The sequence below is a fragment of the Bidens hawaiensis genome, unplaced genomic scaffold, assembly GCF_021521415.1.
Source record: "Bidens hawaiensis isolate Kalapana, Puna unplaced genomic scaffold, B.hawaiensis_p1.1 tig00056866_1, whole genome shotgun sequence".
Taxonomy (NCBI): domain Eukaryota; kingdom Viridiplantae; phylum Streptophyta; class Magnoliopsida; order Asterales; family Asteraceae; genus Bidens; species Bidens hawaiensis.
Genome location: NW_027500249.1, coordinates 87,699 through 94,803, shown reverse-complemented (window position 1 = coordinate 94,803; position 7,105 = coordinate 87,699). Strand labels below are relative to the sequence as shown.

The 7,105-nt window shown below is 31.0% G+C and overlaps 1 pseudogene across 1 annotated transcript; it reads right to left on the bottom strand.

Annotated features, from left to right (window-relative positions):
* Positions 1 to 3,043: 3,043 nt before the first annotated feature.
* LOC143601630 (microtubule-associated protein 70-5-like) lies at positions 3,044 to 7,018 on the bottom strand (annotated as a pseudogene). Its single transcript, XR_013147693.1, has 10 exons — positions 6,878 to 7,018; positions 6,694 to 6,779; positions 5,802 to 5,867; positions 5,537 to 5,707; positions 5,262 to 5,433; positions 4,818 to 4,973; positions 4,577 to 4,737; positions 3,784 to 4,327; positions 3,320 to 3,468; positions 3,044 to 3,232 (listed from the first exon to the last, which is right to left on the bottom strand). The product of XR_013147693.1 is annotated as a microtubule-associated protein 70-5-like (transcript).
* Positions 7,019 to 7,105: the final 87 nt, after the last annotated feature.

Below are 7,105 nucleotides of genomic sequence, written 5' to 3'. Positions count from 1 at the left end.
AAGTTTTTGATTATTGTACGGTTGAGGTTTTTTTCTTTATTAGTGTAACTAGGGGTGTAAACGAGCTTGAGTTCGGATCGGTTCAAGGTTTATTTCTAAAGCTCGAGTTCAGCTAATTTATTATGTATTAATATATATATATATATATATATATATATATATGTATGTTATGTTTATAATGATTTGTATTTTTGTATATTTTGATTATAACTTTTTATGTATACATATTATATATTATTTAGTTATTTTATCATAATTGCATATAGGTATGATTTCAATCAAGAACTATCTCCAGTTTTAAGAACTTAAGAACTATTTGAATGGACCATATTAAAACACATCATCTAATTTTGTCTTTAGCTCAAAGGATAAAATTGTCATTTAACTAATCTCATTCTCACACATCTAATTAATATATATGACATTCTCTCACATGTAATTATAATTTTTAATTCAAAATCAATCTCTCATTTTTTTCAATTATTAACCCGAAAAATAAAAAGCAAAAAACATGATGATAAGCAATAAAAAGAGGAAGGCTGCGATGTTAATTCTTTATAGTTGATGCTAAAATGAACAACACATTCTAATATTTTGCTCATTTTAGTTTACCTTAATTAACTAATTATTTCGGTCCACTTCAAGTTTCCTAATTTAATACATGTATATTGATTTGTGTTATATTCAGTTTGAATTAATTCTATTTACTACTTAGTCTTACGGATAGTGTTATTTTTAATTTGAATAAGTTATTTTATTTTTGAAACGACATCTGATTAGGAATTGAATTAAAAAAAGGTATGCATAATTATACCAAAAGAAAGGGAAAAAAAAAGAAATGCGTCTGGTGGTGAACTTCTGAGGAACCAGTTTATATCATTTTTCAAGTTTTGTATATAGTTATATCTTTTTATATAATATATGTAATTTAGTGAAATATATATTTTTATGTAATATATGTATTTCTTTTTTGAAGAATATGTAATCACTAATTTATAATATGTGTATGGAACGTAACTTGTATAATTTGTGCTATTTGTAATATATTACTTTATGTATTTGTGTAGCGTGTGTAACTTATATAATTTCTATACTTTGAGTAGTTAGTGTATTTTATGTAATACGTGTATTTTGTGTTGTGTATTATATGTAACTTGTGTAATTTCTACAATTTGGGTAATTTGAGTAATTTGTGTATTTTATGTAATATGTGTAGTTTGTGTTGTGTAATTTATGTATTTTGTGTATTATATGTAACTGGTAAATTTTATATATATTTCGTGTATTTTGACATATCTGATTTACATATTTCTACATATAATTATTATTACTATTATTTTTGTGTTTTGTTTTTCTTGAAAACCTACCATGATTAGATGATAATGAGGATTATGAAATGAAAAACAAGTTGATTGACAACTTTTTGTGTAATTTTTTTCTTTAAAGATTTATGTATTTTGATATTACACTTACGTACAAAAAATGTTACACGTATGAATGAATTATGAACAATAAAGTTTGTAAAAATAAATTGTGCTTCCTTTTAAATATATAAAAAATTAGTTTTATTGGACACAATGAGAAAAAAACATGTGATTTATAGACTTTTGTTTTCTTCTATTAAATGTGTGGTTTGGTAAAATGTCTATAATAACCTTTTGTACTTGATTTACCATTTTATATTATTCTTTCTCTTTCATCTTCTAATACTTTAATATGATTTAACTACAACCACAAAAGTTTATAAAATTAATTAAATGTGTGGCTACAAATTAGTTCTCAAAGTTCTTAAGACTCTAAGAGTTCTCAAAATATCCCTTCCTATTGTATATATAACCGTTATTGTCTAAATATATATATATATATATAATATTAAATAAAAGTAATTTAAATACTTGGCTCAAGCTGGCTCGCTCAGGCTCGTTTCTTAAAATAACTTATATTTAGGCTTGAGCTCGCATAAGCTGAGCTTGTTTCGAGCATCTAACGAACCGATCAGCTTGGCTTATTTGCACCCCTAATTGTAAATTATAGTTACATTTAAAAGATTCATCCAAACGCCCCTAATAGTGACTGTAATTTCTTAGGCAAATTCCAGTTAAACTGTTAAGTGGGTCTACTTTCATTAAAAGCATATTATACCTTGATGAATGATGATAGACCGCCCAACCATATATAATTTGCTTGCTTCATGTTTGACTTTCAATAGATTGAAATGAAGTCAACCTATATATAATAAATAGCCTGGTGATTGACTTGTGTTTAAAAGATATAATAATACTTGTTATATAAAGTCAAGAGAAATTAAAAGTAAACATTTTTTATATTCTTAAACCAACCCCATGCGAGGTTCATATGACTATGACTCATGAAAGTCAACCTTATCCTTGAAAATTAAATAGCTAGGAGTCAGACTGAAATTACTAAACTGTTTGCAAGATGCTCTGCACGTTTGTTGCTTTGACATCTTTACTATATATATACAATATATCAAGCAAGGGTTTTGAGGTGTAGCATCAGTTTTGCATCATGGGTAATTGCATTAATCTTATGCAATCTTCACAAAGAAATTTAGTGTTCTTGAGTCTGATGGAGGAGAAGACTATATAAATCTTGATCTACAATCGAGGAAATCAGAGGTTAAACACGTTGGATGTAGGGAACGGAAGAAAGTTAAGGTTGTGATTACTAAGAAGCAGTTAGAGTATCTTATAAGAAATGCAAAGGGTTTCCACATCAGCAAGATCAGTCCTAAATCCTATTGTCGTAGAAACGGATATCGAAGGTGGCAACCGTCTCTAGCTACTATTCAAGAGTAGATCTTGTTTGTTAATTATTTAGAGTTAGGAAATGGTTTATTTAGAAATTAGAAATCTTTTTGTAGTCAATTACAATTTAAAAGTGTCATCATGTTTTTATGAGATGAAATTTATACTCTGTTTTATTCCTCTGTTTTTCATTTAGATATGATCATGTTGTTTGTAATATCAAAACACATTAAGGATAAGGATAATACCAAACATCATATATTAACCCACTCCAAATTACAAAACAACCACCTTAAAATGTTCAAATAATATATACATATATTTCCATATAACATGTATTGTAATAACTTATAATCTGATGGGAATATGCGTAGGGTATAATTATCACAATAAGTCTTCAAGCCATAATGAGTCACACATCATCCCTTCACACTAACTTTCAAGATGCTTTTGCTGCCCTGAAACTGAAGTACAGTGAATACTCTATTCATATATAATAATTATAAAAAATAATAAGTTAACTTTTAATCGCGTTCAACGACTAATCATACCTCTTGGATGCGTTCAAGTTCCTGACTGGTTTCTGTTCATCTGTCTTTATGGATGCTACATTCTTATCTTTTGTGGCTGCTTCTCTATTCCATTTCTTTGACTCTACTTCTAGTGCTTTTAGCAAGTTTTCAACCTTCTTCGTCAGCACCTGTTTTTTGGTTTGTTTTAGAGATTTGTATGTTCATTAACATAACACAAATTATTGTGTAAACAAACAAAAAACAAACCTAGATCGTTTAATTATTTGATCAGTGGTCCAATATTTTTCAAAATTTCTACTTTTTAAATACAGATTTGGATGTTATAACGCCTAAAAAAAGTACCATCAAACTAATTTGTTCATATGTATTTTAAAGTTAACTGTATACCTACACGTGTATAGATAATATAACCTACACATTACTTAACACGTGTTGATTCTGTATATAAACGAGAAATTTGTTCGTAGAGAGAGAGTAACTACCTTGTTTTCCTCATCTTTTGCATTCAAGTTGGTGTCTTTCATCTCACAAAACTTCCTTAAACTAATTACCTCTTTCTGAAGTTTATCATACAAAAACCCTGAAACAAACATCATCACCATCATCTGTGAAGATTTGGCAGTTATCCTGTCTTCATCCTTAAACTTGTCAAACTTCAAACCACTAGTATTTTCAACAACCATTTCATTGTTTTCCTTTTCATCTCTGTCAACAACCTTACTTCTAGAAGCCCATAATCCTTTTCTAACCATATTATTATTATTATTATTAATATGTTTTGTTTCACATTCAACATCCGGTTTTCGTGAGCTCAACGATGAACCCCGTGGCTGTGATGTTGATCGCTTCCTTCCACCGTTGCTTGACAAGATCCCGAACATTTGAGTTGACTTTTCGACTCTTGGTGATCTACAAGTTGATGTCTTTAATCCATCTTCAAGTGTTTTGAGTCTTAGCTTCACTTTTTCTTTAAGTTGTGATTCACTCTTTGCGGTTCTTTCTGATATTGTCAGTTTGTCCTTAACCGTTGCATTTCCGCCTGCATGAAACCGAAATAACTGATCTGTAACCAAATAACCAACCCAACCCAAAATCGAAGATTTGGTTTTCAAACTGAAACCGAACCAAACCATCCAACAAAAGAAAACTGAATGGTTTCGAAAACCTTTGGTTCGGTTTGAGCCAAAAAACTGATCCAAGCTGGCCCATGCACACCCCTCTCATGAGTCTTTTAAACTCTTTTAAGACTTTTTAATTCTTATAATATAAAATAATAGTTTGGTATGTGCCTGCATAAGCCTCCTTTCTTCCAACCATTGCTTGACAGGCATAACTTTATCTTTCTCCTCTTTCCATTCATTAGCAACTGTAGTTGCAACGCGATTGGCTGAAACATTTGCTCTTGCTAACTCCCTTTCCAATGTTCTTTTCTCCTCCTATATTAAAGAATAAGAAAACTTGTGATAATCTAAAGGTAAGTAAGTTTGTAACGTTTCTATCAAGTAAATTTTATTACTTGAAGTTCAGAAATCTGCCGCTTGTAGTCACGAATAGTGTTTGCAGCCGCTCCGCCTGCAAGAATAGCTTCCTCGAGTTCTTTGATCGTTTCACTCAGTTTTTCGACCTCTAAAACTTTTTGGCGGTTTGCTTTTTCCAAGATCTTGTTTTCCTCCTGTATATGTAGATACTGGATATTAAAACTTGCTCCATATACGACCAAACAAGCTTTAGTTACAACTAAAAGTTGCGTATCTCTTCTTTTTTTTTTTTTACATATAAACCTTTTGTCAAGCAAACCGTTTAAAATTTCTTAATCCCTTATGTCAATTTTATGTTAGACCACTTCTGGCTTTGGTCAACAAAAGTCAAAACCGGTTTTTGTTGGAAAGAAAATCAAATTTCTTAGCAAAACTATTCTGATTGTTTTGACCCGTTACGTGTAATAAAAATTAATCATTGCCTGGCAAATCTCGATTCGTCTTTGCAGCTCAATATTCTGATTCTGAGCCTCTTCAACAATCAAAGCTCTTTCCAAAGCACTTCTTAGTATTCTCTCAGCTTCTAAACAAAGCTGCTTCTTTTGACTTTGTATGTCTTTCAAGTGTCTTTTTATCCTCCTGTAGGACTGCAATCTAGTATATAACATACAAACACAAACCTTTAATAAAACGAAAAGAAAAGACAACAGCTAAGGCTGTATGTATCTGTTTTATTCAAGTATGTAAGTTGTTGTACCTCGTGTTTGTACATTCTGATATCGGCCTCTAGAGGAGCGATAATGGATTCGATTGGCACTGAATCGTCATCCTTTTGATTTGCGTGCACCCTTCGGAGAGTTGCTTCGGCTGCAAATTGTGCTGCTAGTGCTTCTTTCTTTTCTGTTACTAGTTTCTTGATATCTAAGTTCTGAATATTTTATAAAGGTAATGTACTTTAGTTGATTATGTAGCTTTAAATGCATCAAACAAAGATGATGATGATAATAATAATAATAATTCACCTTTTGCTCAAGAAGGTTTTCGGTGTTCCAAATCTTGCTGTCTAGTTTTTCTACCATATTTCCCTTCTGCAAAAAACACCAAGTATTCGGACCATGTTATATATTACTTATTAGTGTTCTTAAATCATTGAAACCGACCGAAGCCAGTTTGAGATTATGCAATTTGATTCACGGTTCGGTTTTGACTGTTTGATTGTTTTGAACTAGTCGTTTAAGCCTTTTTTTCTTAAAAAAAAAACCTTTTAAATTTTTGGGATATGCAACTATATATGTGTATTATATACAATAAACACTATTTTTAAAATTTAATACAAACTAATATTTTTGAAAAAAATTCAGTTCAAACCACCATAACGGACTTGTCAAAACTGCTAAAACCAGCCGAACTTTTTGTTACAAACTAGCAATTGTATTAGAAAAAAAAAAGTAATAAAGCTTGAGAGCCTTTTAAAAATTAATCTATACAAAATTTAATAAATATCATAACTCAAATATTTTAGTTCGAATGTATAAAAATCAATTATGATCATAATTAACAAAAGGATGTAGCTACAAATATATTATACTGGACCAATTCTTTTCGACCCAAAACTTTTAAGCCCATATAGTAAAACCGAAAAAATTGAAGTCATACCGGACCTAGACTATATTCAAAGTTATAAAAAAACTAATTTTCAATTTTCCGTTCGGTTGTGCTTAAAACCGACCTAAGCGCACCCCAGGTCTAAACCGACCCCTCAAACGGTAGCAGGTCGGTCCACCTGGCCCACCGTCCCACCCAACCTAACATGTTTGTTTATCGTTTTCGAAACCATATTTAGCAGTCCGTCCTATAACTTTCATCAAAACTGGCCAACCCGAACCATGAGCAAACGCTCAAACTCATTCGCACCTCTTCGAGTGATTTTTCTTTCAAGACATCAGCAGCTTTCATGGCTTTGATTTCACTATAAGCACACCCCAACTCCCTATCCTTCTCTGCAAACACAAACCAACAAAAAACCATCATTTTGCAATCGTAATTCTCGACCAACTTTTCTAAACAAAAGAACCAAAAACACCGCGAACTCACTCACCTTTAAGCAAGTTTTGCAACCTGTTGAGTTCCAACACAACAGGGTCAGGTTGAGCAAGAAGCACACGTTCATGACCAAACTCTTCAAATCCCACCATTTTTATTATTTTGTTTGTTCAAAAAGTTTAAAATGCAAGAGAATATTATAAAGATGATATATTTTGATATGTTTAATGAAAGAAAGAGTTGGGTTTTGTAAGGAAGAGAAAGTAAGGATGATATTTTGCCA